Source organism: Malaclemys terrapin, chromosome 13 (assembly GCF_027887155.1).
Source record: "Malaclemys terrapin pileata isolate rMalTer1 chromosome 13, rMalTer1.hap1, whole genome shotgun sequence".
Classification (NCBI taxonomy): Eukaryota; Metazoa; Chordata; order Testudines; family Emydidae; genus Malaclemys; species Malaclemys terrapin.
This window is the reverse complement of record NC_071517.1, coordinates 32,060,227-32,078,675: the sequence shown is the minus strand read 5'-3', so window position 1 is coordinate 32,078,675 and position 18,449 is coordinate 32,060,227. Positions and strand designations below refer to the sequence as shown.

The 18,449-nt window shown below is 53.1% G+C and overlaps 1 pseudogene; it reads left to right on the top strand.

Moving 5' to 3' along the window:
• The first annotated feature begins 3,665 nt into the window (after positions 1–3,665).
• Positions 3,666–17,918, top strand: LOC128848366 (zinc finger protein RFP-like; annotated as a pseudogene).
• The last annotated feature ends 531 nt before the right edge of the window (positions 17,919–18,449 follow it).

Here is an 18,449-nt window from a genome sequence, read left to right as displayed (position 1 = left end):
TTTGCTTATAAGCCCAGCTGTCATATCAGGAGCAACGACTGTTTCTGCAAAACACCCGCTGCAGCCTTCTGTGCAGCAAGATTATGTGATAACACAAGGCGGCCAAACCACCAGCCTAGGTGAGACAGACAGGCACTGCTATTTCAGTCTAACATATGCCTCAGAGTGGAGTGCAGGGGGGAAGGGGGGTGCTAAGGAAAGAGGTGATAAGTTCAAGCAAATGTTAAACCACATCCTGTTATGTATCCATTCCCTTGCCTCTCTCTCAATCTGCATACAATGCCCTTTGAAATGTTCCTTCCGCATACACGTATAAGGTATGTATGCTAAGTTGTTTGTTGCTAGGTATAAAAAAAGCTGCTCTGTACTTGTAAGGGGCTCTCTCTCTGGCATTAGCCGAGGGGAGCACCCACTCAGCTGACTGGTCAATAAAAACTTAAAGCCGTCTTCTAGACTCCCGTGCCTCCTTGGGGTAATTGGGCAGCTCCAGGGGGAAACGAGCCCATTTGGCTAACACTATGGGGGTACAGGGGCAGAGGGGGTGCAGGCTGCTGGGCTGTGGGGGTGCTGTGGCGATGCAGGGGCAGGTGTAGCCCATAGAGCTAGCCTAGGATTTTATTTTACTTAGCAGTAATGCAAGGAACCTACATGCTTGTATCTTGTAAGACATTGGCTTAAACAGTTTAACGTAAGTGAAGCAAAGGCTATAACCATTAGGAGAGATAAAATGGCCTAACAGCTACCCTAGATTTTGGGGAACAGGGAATAGCTTGCTGAAGAGGGAACCTGGTACATAACAAGACTAGGCAACCGCAGGAACAGTAAACAGATATTAGGCTTGGATATTTTAGGTTAATATTGTTTGCAAATATTTAACCACAAATGTGCTTTAGCGATACTTGATGTATATGGTAATGAGCTAAAAGGCATTAATATGTTAACCTATAGCAGGAGTAGGCAACCTATGGCACGCGTGCCAAAGGCAGCACACGAGCTGATTTTCAGTGGCACTCACACTGCCCGGGCCCTGGCCACTGGTCCAAGGGTCTCTGCATTTTAATTTAATTTTAAATGAAGCTTCTTAAACATTTTAAAAACCTTATTTACTTTACATACAACAATAGTTTAGTTATATATTATAGACTTATAGAAAGAGACCTTCTAAAAAACATTAAAATGTATTACTGGCACGCGAAACCTTAAATTAGAGTGAATAAATGAAGACTCAGCACACCACTTCTGAAAGGTTGCTGACTCCTGACCTATAGGATAAGGGCACCCCAATATTATGCGGTGAGGAAGTTAGATATGGACATGGGAGGCTGGGCATCTGAATGAACACTCATGATAGTCCCCAGGCCATATAATAGGACAGGCCACCATGTAGCTAGGGAGAGAGATTTCTATCATTGACCCTTCACTAACCTTTGGGCACTGGGGTCTGGACCATCAGACTCGTGTGGCATGCCAGGGACAGGACTGGTCCACCAGCTCCCCAAGGAAGGGTGTGAGTATAAAAGCACATGCCAGGAATGACACCAGAGATTCCCCTAGGACCATATCCCTGCTATTTGTTTATGTGATTTGGAGCTTTCTTGTCATTCCTGATTGTGTGGATAATTTTCTGCTTTGCTCTCAGTGTGAGTGTCTTTGCCGTACACCCCGGGGCTCCCCACAACATACTGAACTTGTCAGTGTTAATTCTGTTGTGTCTGACTCTGGGACTAGACCCCTTTTGCCCCCAGCTCATTCAATTAGTATTAATTTGCAAATGATACAATTAGTAACCATTAAAGTATCAGGCTACACAGGGAATGTCGGGGTGGCTGCTGTGCCCAAGGGTGGGATGGGGAGGGGGCTGCAGCAGCAGGAAGGGAAGAGCCCAGATCACACGAGGAAGATGCTGGGAGGGAGGGTGGGGATGTGACAAGATGGGCCTTGGATGTCCTCCACCCCTGGAGAATGCTGTGGTGTTTAATACTCACTGCTGGTCCATCTACACAGCAGCAGCAGCTGGGAGGTGTCGTTCCCAGCTCAGGCAGACATACACACGCTAGCTCTGCTCCAGCTAATGCCTAAAAATAGCGTGGCCGTGGCAGCTCAGGCTAATCACCTGCACAGGTACCCTGGTGGTCCAGTGGGAGTGGACTTGGGCACTAGCCTGAGCCACTGACCGTGCACCGCAGCCCCACTGCTGCTCTTAGTGAGCTCCTGGAGCAGAGCTAGAGCATGTACGTCTGCCCGTGCTGGAAATCACAGATCCCAGCTGCTGTGTAGATGCCCCTGGGAGCCAGGGTGGCTGGCAGAGCGCTGCTCCAGTCAGTGTCTGAGCTCTGACTGATCAGCATGGCCTGACACGAGCCTCTGCATCCCCTAACAATCAGCTCCACACTCTGGCTATTGTGACCTGGCACACGGGGTTACAGCACCACTCAGGTTAGGCCCAGCTGCCCTTCCATCAGGACAGGACGAATGAGGGCGGCCAGGCCAAATTTGAGTGAGTGGCGCTGCAGCCCCATGCACCAGGCCAAAATGTCACTCACTCAGATCTGACCTGGCCCCCACTGTCATGATCACATCTGTGTCGGTTGGATGCAAACAACAGAGGTGAGCCTAGATTAGCTGGCCAAGGTAGGCAGCCAGGAAAGGGCATTTCAAAACCATGGGGGGAGGGTTTCAGGGGGAGCCGGGCTTCTGGTCTCTGTGACCCCTGCGCAGGGGGATTTACATTTGTGAGCAGAACAGTAACTATTGCAGGGATGGGGCACCGTGGGGCAGGGCCTGGAGCACTGTTGGGGTTCACACGGGTCATGCAGTGTCTACACTCGCACTATGCCATCCTAAGTAGATCAACCACAGCTCTGTGCCAGTCAGGGAGGTGGCTTTACTGCATCGCCCTGGCAGGGTGCGTGCGTCAGCCCCAGCCAGATTGCAGTGCAGACACACACATACATAGCTCGCCACAGGGCAACTTACCTCAACTTAACTTTGTAGTGTAAACCTGGCTTGTGCAGTCATTTTCCTGACCATTCGCAGCACTTTCCTCCAGGTGTCTCTCAACTCTGGAGTCTCCAGCTCAGGAGTTGGTGTTGGCAGAGCGCAGGGTTGCCCATGGGAACTAGTTCAGCCATTGGAAAAAGTCTCCCCTCAGCTACGCACAGGGGGGGTTAATGAAGTTCTCTGCCCAGCACAGACCCCACCGGGGAGCAGCAGCAGCTCAGCCTAGGATCCTAGATCACAAAGGAGGCAGCAGCGCTTTGTACCAGGCTTTATCAGTAACTCAGATCCAGGAGCCGCAGGATTTCTTAACCCAGTTCTTTATTCTTCCCACTTCAGGATCCCCCCTTCTCCCAGCACCAGCCACAACGGCTCATCCCCTTCCCCTTGATCCCAGACTCAGCTGCCGCCCTCACCTTGACAGGGACTTTCTGAGGCTGGAAGGAACCAGCCCCATACTCTACACAGATTGTCTGTGGGAAGAGCTGGTGTTAACCCTTCACTAGCCCTGCTCTGTCTCCCCTGGCCTGTGACACTAGGGGTGAGTCACTGCAGCTCAGCACAGGGCCTGCTGGGAACAGCAGGAAGGGAAACGCCCCAGCTCCAGCCAAACAGGCTGCTCTGAGCTCAGGAAAGTGAAACTAAACTGTAGGGGCTGGTTCCCGGTGCGGGGGGCTATGGCTGCTGGGGACCTGGCTGGGAGCTTCCAGGACGAAGTGACTTGCTCCATCTGCCTGGAGTATTTCGCAGACCCAGTGACTATTGAGTGTGGGCACAACTTCTGCCGGGCCTGCATCAGCCAGTGCTGGGGGGAGTCGGAGCCAAACTTCTCCTGCCCCCAGTGCAGAGAAACCGCCCTGCAGAGAAACCTGCGGCCCAACAGGCAGCTGGGGAACATGGTGGAGTTAGTGAAATGACTGAGGCTCCAGGCAGTGACAGAGCCCGAGGGGGAGCAAGCGTGTGAGAGGCACCGGGAGGCTCTGAAACTCTTCTGTGAGGAGGATCAAACCCTTATCTGCGTGATCTGCAGAGTCCCGGGCTCACCGCGATCACACGGTGGTTCCTGTTGGTGTCACTAGGCATAGCTACCAGGTAACTCGGGAGAGTGGAAGGCCAAAAGTGCCGATGAAGCTCTTCTGCTCTGGGCCTATCTGAACCCCCAAACTCCATCTTGGGAACTCTCACCTACTTCTATGCTAACTGCTTACATGCTAAAGCAAAATATGTAATGGTCAGCTTTTCTCTAGCAGATAGCTGCTGTTTTGCTCACTCACAAATGCCGTAGTGATAAGACGGTGGAAGACTGCTGTAAACAGGCCTTGCAAGGCCAAAAGATAAGCAGACGAATGGGAATTTTTCTAATTGTAACTGCTAGAGAAGGGAGGGGTGGGAGGGGTAGGAGGGAGTAACAGACAAAGGCTTACACAGAAACAGCTTGGAGTATAAAAAGGGAAATTTATTTGTATGAGCTGCGCTTGATTTGAGACGTGTTGGTCTCCTAGTGCCTATTCAGAGCTCTTGAATAAAGTTGGTTTTGCTTCTCCACACCTGGTGTGATTATTGGCGTAAAGCACACTGGGCAACGAACCCTGTTTGCCATCTCGGGGCCCATCTGGGCCGGCAACATTCCCATCGAGGAGGCTGCCCAGGAGTACAGAGTGGGGAATAGTAATCTCCATGGCTGGGACTGGGGTGTGTCTGACCTGCCCTGGATTAGAACCAGGAAACTGCCCAATAACAGGACACAGCCACGATCCTGGAGATGATGGTGCTGGGGAGGGACTGGGTCAGGTCCAGCAGCTCTGCCCATGGAGTTACCTTGGAGCTGGGGTCACTTTTTCAGCGGGCTGGAAAAGGGGGACCTGTTCCCGCAGCCTCACTCTGCTCAGTGATGATGTTATCGCTGGGCACAAACCAGTGACCCCAAACCAGCCCCCAGAGCCATTGTCTGTATTTGCAGGAGCAAATCCTGAGCCGCCCGCAGCGTCTGCGGGAGGAGAGAGAAGAGCTCCTGGAACTGAAATCCGACTGGGCCAAGGAGAGTGAGAGGCTCCTGGTAGGTGCCCTGCCCTGCCCTGCCTAGCAGGCTGGCACAGGGGTGTCAGCAACAGCAGCGGGAGGTCTCTGCGCTGGTTGGGGTCTGGGTCATTCAGAAGGTTAAAGGGTTTCCAGGGTCGATGCAGCAAGACAGGTCAGGGTCATTTTAAACCAGGGGTCTCAAATACGCGGCCCGCGGAGCTCTTCCCTGCGGCCCGCCAAGCTCCCCATGGCCCCCCCCCATTACTTCCGGTCACAGCCAAACTCCCCTCACCCCCCCCCCCCGAGTTATTTTATGTGGCAACTAAGCTCCCTGCTCCACAATGTTTGGGGCTGGGTCTCTCCCCCAGCCCCGCCTGCCGCACGCACACACCTCCCCCGAGTGTCCCCCGGCCTCACCTCTGCACCCCCTTCTAAACCCAAACTCCATCCCAGAACCTGCACCCCCACCCTCTGCCCCAGCCCGGAGCCTGCACCCAGCACCCAAACTCCATCCCAGAGCCTGCACCCCAGACCCCCACCCAAACTCTCTCCCAGAGCCTTAGGCAGGTAGGGGTGGAGTTTGGGGGGGCAGGTTCTGGGCACCACCAAAATTTCTACAAACCTGCCACCCCTGGAAGTGGCAGAGCAGTGGTGGAGTGGTGGTGCAGCCCAGTGCAGTGGGGGGGCTTCAACAGAAGTAAATCTAACTAAGTACATGTTTTGTCCTTTGAGTGAGGTGCATTACTGAGTGTATATATTTTATTAAAACCGCTTGGAAATGACTTGTTGTAGGAGCAGCACTGATCTGTATGCTCTGTATAATGCTTAGCACTTTCCAGGAGGGAGGGGGGAGGAGCACGCTCGGGGGAGGCGGAGAAGAGACGGGGCAGGAGCGGGACCTCATGGAAGGGGTGGAGTGGGGGCGGGGCCGGGGCCAGCGAGGGGGGGTGTAAGTGATGCGGCCCTCGGGCAAATGCACTAGTCCTCATGTGGCCCTTGTGGTCATTTGAGTTTGAGACCCCTGTTTTAAACAGTGCGGGGCTCTCGGGTACCTGGTGTAAATTAGGAGTGACCCCACTGAAGGCATTGGGGTCAAGTCAGACTCCTCTGTGCCCCTGGTGTTAAATCCCACTGGAGTCAACGGGGTCACACCAGGGTAGCTGGGAGCAGCCTCTGGCTCTGCCTCCTTAGCACTGGGGTGAGGGGGAGAGGACCGAAAAACTGCTGAACATGCACAGACATTGCAGGGGTCAGGGTGAAGCAGGGGCAGATTTGTGCTGATCCCAGGGTTTGAGTGTCAGACATTCCAGTGATACCAGTGGGTGGTTTGGGCAGCATCATTTGCCAAGGTCTGGTCTACCCTTAAATCTGTTGCTGGTGCAGTGATGGGGCTTGGGGAGGGGGCGTGATTTTTCTGGTGACATTTTTATACTAGCAAAAGCCCTAGTGCAGACACAGTTCTACTGGCAAAGAAGTGAAATGAAACGCTCTGTGGAGCCTGGACAAGACTTTGTGCCATTTCCCATGACCCCCGCTTTCCCCGTGTCCCTGTCCTGCCCCTGTCCCTGTCCCTCTCTGTGCATCCCAGAGGCAGATAGAAGTGGAGAGGCAGCTGGTGGTGTCCGAGTGCAAGCGGCTGCACCAGTTCCTGGCTGAACAAGAGCATCTCCTGCTGGCCCGGCTGGGAGAGCTGGATGAGGAGATTGGGAGGAGGAGGGAGGAAAACGCCACCCGCCTGTGCGAGGAGATTTCCCGGCTCAGCGCCCTGATCACGGAGCTGGAGGGGAAGTGTCAGCAGCCGGTGCCTGAACTGCTGCAGGTGAGACTGTGTCAGATGCACCCAGAGCCCAGTGCAGGGAGGGGACGGCCCCTGAGTCATTCGGAGCTCACAGGGTAACTCAGTGTAGAGAGTGCAGCCTGGGGTGTCTGCGGGGCCAGGGGATGTAGGGAGACAGGAGTTTGGGCCATCGGGGAGGCAGAGGGAGGCTGGTGAAAGGCTGTTCCAGCCCCGGGGCCCAGGGCTACAGAGGAGCTGATGTGAAAGAGGCTCTGCTCCCACTAGCACAGCCCTTTAGTGCCTCCACCCCCCCCCCCCCGGGGGGAGCAGCCTGTGGGGCTGGGAGAGCAGAGTGACCTGTCTGGGCCATGGGGCCGGGCTGGGCCATGGGCACTGACTCTCTGCACTGTCTCTCCTTCCTCTCTAGGGTGTCAGAAGCGCTGTGAGCAGGTATGTCTGGGCTCTGTCTGCCCCTCATGCCCCGTCGTGCTGGGAAGAGACTCGGAGACCAGGCTATAGACCCAGTCCCCAGCGCCCCAACTGTGGGACAGTCTCACCCTCTGGATCCAGCTCCCCTCCGTCCCCATCGCCTTGGGACTGCTGCCGCTGTGGCTGTGTGACCCACCCTGGGGAGGGGATTGCCCCACAGCTCTGGGCTGGAGAATCTTCCCTGGAGGCCAGGCTGGCTCACAGGATCATTAATGGGGCTGGGATTCGGTCACTCCAAGGGCCCAGCTGGGACCTGGCCCCAGCTCTGTTATGGCCCAAAGCCTGTCCCATGTGCGGGGGGCCTGAGAGGAAAGACCTGAGTGTCCCAGGCCAGGTCCTAGTGGGGCAGTGTTCATGTCCCAGAACCCCCGACCCCATGGGGAGTGACCAGGCCCCTTGGAGGCTGAGAGGAGAAGCCGAGGAGCAGCTGGGTCTGGAGAATGGGCCCCTCTCTCAGCCCTGGGAGCGGCCCCTCTAGGTCCTGGTGGGGCACATGGGCCGGGCTGGGTGTGAGGGGAGCTGGGGCTGGCACTGCCCGGGCTGTGTTTTCTCTCTGGATGGAGAGAGGCTGCCAGTCCGCAGGCTGGGCTCCGGCAGATTGTGCAGGCACTAGATTCCCTGGGCAGCAGAGGACATGGCCCTGTTAGCTCTGCCTGTGGCCCAGCTCCCACCCACTCCCCTTTTTGACTTTGTGGGGGGTGGGAACTTAGGGCCGAGGAAGGAGAGGAATAAACGCACTCGTGTCTCTGCAGGGGCGAGGATGCGATGTCTCCCCATCCGGCACCTGAGTCCTCTAAGCTGGAAAAGAGAATCCGGGATTTCCCTCGAGAGAACAATCTCCAGGAGGCTGTGACGGGATTCCTGGGTAAGCGACATTGCTGGGGGTTTCTCTCTCATTGTATTGGGGCAGGTGAGTGGCTCCCCCAAAGCAAGCTGGGACTGCTGGAAGTGACAGTGCCTGATGTTTGGGCTATTGTCAGTGTCTGTGTGTTCATATTCCCCATGGATCAGAGCCAGACTCAGAGCCCTGTGTCCCACCCCAGAGGGGCCCAGATCTTGGGAGAGCCCTTGGGGGTCCCAGCTTCCCTGGCTGCACCGACTGGGGCCCCATCAGGAGATAATTCATAATCACTGCTCTGTGTGCCCAGTGCTGCCTCCCGCTCTGTCCCTGGCCAGCTGAGCGCAGGGGCTGGTGATCTTGGCTGTATTTGTTGTTCACAATTGTCATGTATTTCGTTCACTCTCTGATTTGTGGCTCGATGCTCCAGTTCTGGAATTCGGATCTGAAATTCTGCAATGGGAGTTGGGGGGTTGAATGGGGAGCCGCAGTGCTAGGCTGTGACTGTCTCTGTTCTGGAGCTGGGAGTTCACTATCTAGGGGTATTTGTGCTGGTCAGTTAAACCCAGTCACATCAGCCTTCAGAGAAATGCAACCATAGGAGTTGGACACCTCACCTGTTCTGGCACTTGTGAAAATCCCAGAGGCTTCTCTGCAGGGTTAGATGTTGAAATGCCTATGAGAAGCTGGCACCTTGGCCTTAGTCCCCATGGTCCCTATCGCAGCGTCTGACAGAGCTGTGACTTCTAGCCCTGGTGACACTGAACCATGCCAGTGATGGGCTTTTCTCTTTTTCCTTCCAGAGGGGCTGGCTGCAGAGAGAGGTGAGAATCCTGGGCCGCTGTTCTAGGGCAGGGCACAACAGATGCTGGGAGTCTGTTCCCCTGTATGGAGCAGCCCATGGGCTGGGTGGGTGTGATGGGATCTGCACAGGAGAGAAACCCAGACGGTGAACGTTGGACAGAAAATACGAGGGGCAGTTGGAGCCTGTTGAACCCTGGCCTGTTGTGAGATGGTGCAGAGCCGGGTGCTGTGGGGAGGGGGCCATGTACGTACTTGATCCCTGCTCTGGGTGACTTTGCTGGGTGAATTCTCACCTCTCTCCTTCTCTCTCTCTGCTGGTTGTTCCAGGACTCAAAAGAGCCCAAGGATTCACAGGTAACTGAAGTTGATTTTGTATTAGTGACTCCAGCTCCCTCCCCAGGGAGATATTCTCTCCCTACATCCCCTCCTGGCACCGTGCCCAGTGCCCCAATCCTGGGAGATGGCACAGCCGCTGGGGAAGGGGATACACCCCCAATGTGGAGGGAGGAGCAATAACAACGAACCCTAGGGCCTACCCCTGTGCAGGGACAACACAGGGAGGGGTGAAAGCAGCACCATGACCCCAGCCCAGCCCTGGAGAAACAAGTCCCCATTCCCCCTGAGCCCATCCCCTCTGCCTTGTTTGTGGGAGATGCCAGGAGTAGGTCGGTTAAATGGGTTCCAGTTTGTGCCCAGACTCCCGTATTTCGCTCTGGCAGCGGCGGAACTCGGTTCAGCTCCGTTCGGTTCCTGACTCACATGAAGCTAAACCCGCTCAGCCCCATCCACACAGCTGGGAGAGTCACACAGGGATTTGCACCTGGGTCACTGCATCATTTTTAAAGCAATTTAAATTAACCCAGTGCAGCTTTCTGGAGGGAGAAGCCCTGGGGCTCTCAGGAGTGGAACAGGCTCTGCAGGGACCATGGCCTCATCGGCCTACTTGTCTGCACCAGGGAAATCTGGTCTCTCCCACCCCTCACACCCACCCACACTGTTACCAGAGGTGCCTGTTACTTTGGGGTATGCTCATTTATTAGGGTTACTGTCTGGGGGGGGGGGTTCTGTAATTCTATCAATGTACTGCTTGTGTCACTTGTATGTTCATATGGAGCTCTACTTCTCCCTTCTGCAAGTCCCCTCCCAGTGGAGCTATTCTGCAGGACCTAGGTTCCCCAGGGCTGGGTTCCTCCAGCCCCAGAATCAGATGAACACACACACACACATGCACACTAACAGAGCAAGTCAATCAGCACTCTCAAGCTGACCCCCATATATGTCCCTGTACTCAATGGGCTGGGCCAAGCAGCACTTTCAGCTGCCACCCTTATATGCCACAGGTTCAGCACATCCCTATCCCCACTCTCACATCACAATTGTACTGCTAGTAACCCACTTGATGAGCAAACCCCACAGTATTTTGGGCGCTGCAGGGATCTTTAGCTTAGGTAAAAGAAGTGTTGCTGTAGAGTGAATGGGGAAGCTAAAAACACAAAAGAGTAAAGTTCAGCAAGAGAGAGGGAGAAACAACCAGCTTAACCATAAAAGTTAGTTATTGAATAATATTGATAACTACACAAGGAGGGCTAAACAAATATAAGTTACATTATTAAAGGTTAATACCTGAGGTAAAAAAGAAAACAGAGAGAGGGATCTCACCCACTCCATGAGGCTTGAACTGGTCAGGGTTCCCAGGTGATGGTGGTAGCTCAGAGTCCTGAGTGCTGGAGACAGGCAGATTCCCCAGCACGATCAGTCAGGAGATGGAGTCCCGGTGGAACTGATGCAGAGTTTGAGTCCATGCATCAGAACACTTACTTGAACATAGGTAGGGGGTTTTGTAGAGAAACAACAATGGTTCAAGGGAGAACACTAGATTTGTTTATGGATAAACTGATGACTCAAGGATTTTCTTTAGACTAGACAATAGGAGCTGATCACTCTTGGCTATGGGTGGTGTTTTTTTCCAGGGAGCTCACAATGCAACTAGGCTGCTTCAGTATTTTGGATATCAATCAAGGATTCATTACTAGACTTGGTCTGATAACTGCTGAGCTGCGTGTGGGCAGGCATACATTCATTAACATCTGGAGCAGAGATCCCCCATGATGCAGCACTTCCCTGCTTTTCTGGTCCCAGAGTTCAGTGCGGTTCTCTGTTCTCCATTCTGTATGCTAATGGAGATGTCTTAATCTTGTCACCCTTGTCAGGAGGGGTCTAGAGTGTCTCCCAACGCACTTCACTGCTCTCTGCAAGCCTTTTCTCTGATCCATTTTGGTCTTTCATGAGTCAGGCGGGATACTGCACCCTGGTTCCCCAAAAACACAGAGCTGACTGGTATCAACACATGCTCCCAGCAGTGCAGAGACGTCATAGCTACTGTGTGGGTCAGACTGGACTGGAGCAAGGCTGATCGCTGTGGGGCCCTGCACTGAGCCACTCTGCACTGAGATCACTGGTATGAGAGCCCCAGAAGTGCACACAGCCCCCCAGTGCTACCCCACAGTGCTCCTGCCCCATCAGTGATGCTCTGACAGCTCAGGGCACTGGCTCTGTCACCTGTTGAGCTGTCTGCATCCAGGCCAAGAGTAGCATGGGTGGCTCCAAGGACCCCTCTCCTCCCGGCGTGGGAGGGGGGTGAGTACCAGCCCCAGCCTCTGATCTCAGGGGCACATCTGGGTATTTGCCAGGTGCGCAGAGCTCTCTGCATGGAGACACTTTCACGCTGACCCAGGAATCTGTGTTGGGAGGCCCCAAGGCCTAGGAGGCCGAGGGCTCTCGCTCCCCTTCTCTGGGGGGTGAAGGGAGGGGCCCTGGGGCTGCTGTTTCCCATCCCAGGAATGGGGTGAAGGGGACTTGGACACAGACAATGTCCCTGCGTGCGCTGTGAGGGGCAGACCTGGCTCTCCCAGCAGGTGCAACCTGTCAGCACCGCAGGGGCAGGGAGAGCTGGGTCAGGAGCAGAAACGCTGTCAGAGCTCAGGGTCCCAGAGAAACCACTTCCCATCAGGGCCTGTGGAGCCTGTAAACTCTGTGAGGAGCATCTGGGCAGCCCCAGTCTGGAGCAGCTGTTTGAGGAGCACGTGAGCCCTGCAGACTCACTGGGCAGCGTGTCAGTGCCATGGGCCAGAGATCTCTATGGTGGGGACTCTCACTCTGCTGGCAAAGCCGGGGCATCTAGATCCCAGGGGAGGAGCCAGGGGGGTTGTTGTTATGGAGCCTGGTTGTGACTCCAGAGCTAAGGCCAGGAGACGCTTCCCATGTTAACCCTGATCATCCTTCCTCTGCCTGTGACATTAAACTGCTTCCCTCTACAATGTCCCCTTAGCGCTCTCCAGCCTGGGGAGAAAACTCTGGACATTTCAGGCCAATCTGGCCGGGTCCAGGAAGAAAATTGAGTGTTTGGCTTTGGGAAAAGTCTCTGAGCCATGGTGACAGTCTGAGGCTGGGTCTACACTACCCGCCTGAATCGGCGGGTAGAAATCGACCTCTCGGGGATCGATTTATCGCGTCCCGTTGGGACGCGACAATTGATCCCCGAATCGATGCTCTTACTCCACCAGTGGAGGTGGGAGTAAGCGCCGTCGACGGGAAGCCGCAGAGATCGATTTTGCCGCCATCCTCACAGCGGGGTAAGTTGGCTGCGATATGTCGAATTCAGCTACGCTATTCACGTAGCTGAATTTGCGTATCTTAAATCGACTGCCCCTGTAGTGTAGATGTAGCCTCAGGCTTGTGGTGCTAAAAACAGCTGTGTAGTTGCTGCGGCTTGGGCTGGAGCTCAGGCTCTGAAGCCTGGGGAGGGGGGTTCAGCAAAGAATGTCGTATGAGATCTTAAATGAAAGCCAGCTGGAGCCCAAATGTCTGCATGGCTGTTTTTAATGCTGTGGCATGAACCCCACAAGCCACAGTCTGTCCACCTGGCTCTGGGACTCGTTGCTGTGGGCTGTGTAGACAAACCCAAAATGTCTCCACAGTGTTGGTCTTCCCCATTGTTGCCCCCTGAAGACTGCCCCTCTCCTTACCCCCCATTTGCCCCACTGCCTGCCCCATCCCACACCCCTCCCCTTGCCCCTTGGTGCCTTCCTCTTCCCTCACACTCCCTTCCCTCTGCCACCTTCCACTTCCTTATCCCCCCCGTCCCAAGTCCTTCCCCTCACCCCCCTGTGGCCCCCTAGCACCTGCACCCTCCTCTAGTCCCTTGGTGCCAGCTGCTCACTTCACTCCTCCTCTGCCCCTCTGGGGCCCATTTCCACCCTGGCCCCCATCTGCGTCTCTGGTGCCTGCCCCTTCCTTTGCCCCCTCTGCCCACCTTGTACAAGCCTCTTCTCTCACCCTCCCTTTTGGCCCCCTAGTACCCACCCCTTCTACTCTCATCCTCCCTCTGCTCCCCTGGTACCCACTGTGACGTTCGCCTCTGGTGTTATCTGGACTGGTGATCTGCTAGGTCACTCCAATCCTTGACTCTGGGAGCCAGCCTTACCCTGTTATGCTGTGAGAACCCCCACTCCTGGGCTGTTCATGGACAGCCTCTGGCATGTAAGCTGCTCCTTGGATTGTGCAACCGAATGACACAAGCCAATATCTCTGGTCCCAGACACAACCCTAGGAACCTCTGTCTTGCAGTGTCCAGTTATCCCCACTGGATGCTGCAAGCTTATATGAGTTCATCAGTTTAACAAAGAAACTGATATGTACCACGCTTTTTTTTTTTTAATTAAGATATCCTATCTCCTAGAGCTGGAAGGGACCTTGAAAGGTCATCGAGTCCAGCCCCCTGCCTTCACTAGCAGGACCAAGTACTGATTTTGCCCTAGATCCCTAAATGGCCCCCTCAAAGATTGAACTCACAACCTTGGGTTTAGCAAGCCAGTGCTCAAACCACTGAGCTATCCCTCCCCCGGTTATCCTAAGGGGAGTCTCTGACACACTTCAAACCAAATGCACTGCTTCAGGTAGAATAAACAAACATTTATTAACTACAAAGATAAATTTTAAGTGATTATAAGTCAAAGCAGATTTGGTCAAATGAAAAAGCAAAACACATTCTAAGCTGACCTTAACACTTTTAGTGCCCTTGCAAACTTAGATGCTTCTCATCACAGGCTGGCTGGTTGCTCTTCAGCCAGGCTCTCCCCTTTGATCAGCGCTTCAATTGCTTGGTGTGATGTCTGCAGATATAGGTGGAAGAGAGAGGAAGAGCCTGGCAAATGTCTCTCCCTGTTATCATGTTCTTTCTTCCCCCTTGGCTTTGCCCCCCCGCCACTCCTTTCACAGTCAGGTGAGCATTACCTCATCGCAGTCCCAAACTGACCAAAGGAAGGTGGGGGGGTGACTCACTCGAGAGTACAACAAATCCTTGTATTGCTGCCTAGGCCGGGGTCCTTTGTTCCTGTGAGGCTGGGCTGGGTTTGCCCCATACCTGCCCTGATGAGGTGTGAACTATCTCTCTGCTCTTGGACAGTTTTTGCCTGGGCTTATTTTAAGCCATGAGGATACATTTTCAGTCTCATAACTATACATGAAATTATAACCTATAACAATTACTGTAACATCACTATCACAACAATTACTATAACAACAATGCTTAGTGCATCGTGAGCTTTCTGAAGACACCCAACATGACAAACTTTGCATTGGATGCCACACAATCATTTTATGAGGATGAACATGGGGGTGCTGGGTGTTCCCCCGAGATACGGAGCATCACACCCACACCTCTCTTTGCTGCCCTAGGGTCCGCCTTCTCCCCTCCCCTCTCTCTGTCTCCCTTGTGCTTACTTATTCCCTGGTCCCTCATGCCCTCTGGTGCCTGCTCCTCCCCCCCCTCCCCCCGTCCTCCTGGCACCCACCCCTACCATCCTCCCTCTCTCACTCTTAATGGCTGCCCCTTCTCTCGCTCTCCTTTGCCCCCTGAGGTCTGCCCCTTCCTTCCCCTCATCTCCCTCTTGGTGCCCACCCCTCCCCTCGCTCCTCCCATGCCCCTCTGCTGTCTGCCCCTCCCCTCACCCCCCTTGTCACCTGCACCTTCCCTCGCTTTGCCAAACTCATGCCTATCCATCCCCTCACTCCCTCCTGTGCTCCTCTTGCCCTTGGCACCAGCCCCTCTTCCTCCCCTACCACTGCCCCTCTACCTCCCTGGTGCCTGCCCCTTCCCTCCCTCCCCCCTGTGCTCCAGTGTCCACCTCTTCTCTTGTCTCCCCCTTGGCACCAGCCCCTCCCCTCACCCACTCTGTACCCCCCGGTGACTGCCCCTCCTCTTCCCCTTTAGTACCCTGTCATCCACTTCTCCCATCACCCCACTCTGTCCCCTTGACACCTGCCCTTCCGCTCACCCTGCTCTGCCCTTCAGTGACCGCCACTGCCCCCAGCCACCCCCTCTGCCCCTGGGCTGCTGCCTCACTCTGTCCCCCTGATGCCTGCCTGTTCCCTCCCTCCCTCATGCTACTGGTACCTGCCCCACTCCTCATCCTCCCCACCGCCTGGCACCTGACCCTCTCCTCGACTCCCCTTTGCACCCCTGGAGCCCACCCTTCTTCTCATTTCTCCTGCCCCTTGGACCCCCAATTCCCTCACACACCTCTGCCCCCTGGTGCCTGCCCCTTCCCTGTGACCCTGGGGTCTGTCCTCTTCATCTCCCTGGTGCCCATACCTCCCCTCACCCCCCACAGTCCCCTGGAACCTGCCCCTCCCTTCACCCCCATCCTCTGTCCTCCTAGTGCATGCTGGTTCCCTTGCACCCATTGTCCTTGTGCCTGTCTCTCCCCCTCCCCTTTCCTCTCCCAGCATCAGCCTGTCCCTTCCCTTCCCCCACCCCCACCCCCACTGACACCTTTCCACCCCCCTCCCCCACTCCTCCTGTCCTTGGGCCCTGACTCCCCTTAAAGGGCAACAACCCACCAGCACAGCGATTAACGGGGACACAGGTTAATTTCCCTTTGATCCCAGTGACCAGCCCCTGCCCCCAGCACTGACTCTGTGACTCTCTCCCCAGTGGATGTGACTCTGGATCCACAAAAAGAAGAACAGGAGTACTTGTGGCACCTTAGAGACTAACAAATTTATTAGTCTCTAAGGTGCCACAAGTACTCCTGTTCTTCTTTTTGCGGATACAGACTAACACGGCTGTTACTCTGAAACTCTGGATCCAGACACAGCTCATCCCAAACTCGTCCTGTCTGAGGATTGGAAACATGTGAGACTCGGAGACACTTGCCAGGATCTGCCCAACAACCCTGAGAGATTTGATACTTATCTCATTGTCCTGGGCTCTGAGGGGTTCACGGGGGGGTGGCGTTACTGGGAGGTGGAGGTGGGAGACAAGACTAGATGGACTCTGGGAGTTTGTAGGGAATCTGTGAGCAGGAAGGGGAAGGTCACAGCATCACCCAGGAATGGATACTGGGCCATGCGGCTGAGGAATGGGGAATACGAGGTCCTCGCCTCCCCCGCGACCCCCCTCCCCGTGAGTGTCAGACCCAGCCGGGTGGGGATTTTCCTAGACTATGAGGCGGGCGAGGTCTTGTTTTACAATGTGACTGACAGGTCTCATCTCTTCACTTTCACTGACACCTTCTCTGGGACGCTCCGCCCTTATTTCTATCCTGGTCACAAAGCTGGGGGTACAAACATGGCTCCCCTGGTAATCTGCCTGGTCCCAGCTCAGGCGTCAGGGAATCTCTGTCCCTGACAGCGACACCCGCAGCACAGACTGTCCCCTCCCAGTGCTGCTGCTTTTACCGTCCCCCACCCCCAGTGGTGGGGGCCAGTTACTGCCGGCAACTGGACTTTTTGTGCTGACCAGACGCTGCCAGTTTCCCTTTTCAACCGGAGGTTCCAGTTGAAAACTGGACACCTGGCACCTGGTAACCCCCAGCCCTCACCTTTCCCATCCTGTGCCCCAGGGGTAGCAGATGGTGGTGGATTCACTCCTGTCAGAATTTTCTACCCCTCTGAAATCTCAATGTAAAATATGAAAGAAAAAAGAGTATTCAAATTTAGAAAATATTGTTGTAACAAGGTGTAAATACAAGAATATTTTCATTTACATTTCAACAGTATTTCAAAAACAAACATTTAAACATATTTTTAGAAATGGAATTATTTACATTTATTTTTTGATTCTTCCCTCAAATCTATGTTGACGTTTAACTTCTCTAAATAATGTCATTTGTATTTCAACTGTGGAATTTCAAGAAATCCAAAATATTTATCTTAACAAAATAGACTATTCAATTGTCAGACTGGGTTGTACAGTTACAATGTACATGTGTCATAAACATCACAACTACACACGTGAGGCTGCTCTCTGTCTCTCTCTCTCCCTCTCCCTCTCTTTATTTTCTTGACTGGTTCTCTCTGGAAGGCAGGGCACATACACCCACCCCCTGCACTACATCTTTGAAAATTAATAGGTGAAAAAATGATAGAGTTAATTCAGCAATATATTTAAGTTAACTCACACAAGATTATATAATATTCTTTGAACTTCGGTCAGCATTAATTCATGTGATTTTTAACTTTCTAGCTACATATAATCGGTAATCAAGATATGACCCTTCCTTTCTTTTTCTCACATCAATTAACAAAACATGGTCCCAAACCTTAAATGCTATCTTCCTATATATAGAAATCTCTTCTACAGTATCCATTTTTTAGTTTATATTTCTTTAGAAATATTATTTGCAGGCAATGTACTGTCAGTGTCCACTGTTGATTTCAATGTACTGCCGGGCTCTTCATGTTCTTGGTTATAAGGACACAACAAATGTAGTTTTATAAAGAAATAGAGAAGGGGTTGTATTCCTTTACTGAATCATCACAAATTAACTTAATTGTATTAAAGACGCTGGCACTTAATGACATATAACATGAAATTTGGTGAAACTTTATTGGGAAACCTTTCTTCTCGGCCATAAATCAGTCGAAAGGGTGATATTTTTGTTGTTGTGAGGTTTAGAGTACAAAGAAAATAAAGTTGCTCCAGGAAATTCATCACAATTCCTCTGGGTTCTGTCCACCACCTTCTGGAATGCTCTGTGAAAATAGTGACTGATTGGTCTAATCCCTTGAAATTAGCAATTGAACCTAATTTCTTGAAGAGCTAGCTGAGCAGAGTATGAGGGGAGGCACATCACATGGCATTGCTAGGACTATTTTTTGTTTTAAATGAGATGCGTTATGAACATTTTCAATTTAATAATTCAGTTTGGAAGATTTATTTACAATATGCCATTCATGGCAGTGTGCCCTAAACTTACCTTACCTTACCCTAAAATTATCTTTTGAGGGATTCATTTGTGTTTTTATCCAGTCTGCTGGTATCTAGGTGGCATGGGCTGCTGAAGTTATGTGTTTTTCCTAGTTTTTAATACAGGGAAATTTTAATCTAAAAATAGATAATTTTTCCCTAAAATTTCCTTCAGAAATATCTGTGTTCCTTTCCCTATTTCTTACTGAATTGTGTGTAATTACTGTGGTTTCTTATACAATTTTATTCTGTTATTACATGGGTGTGATTAATGA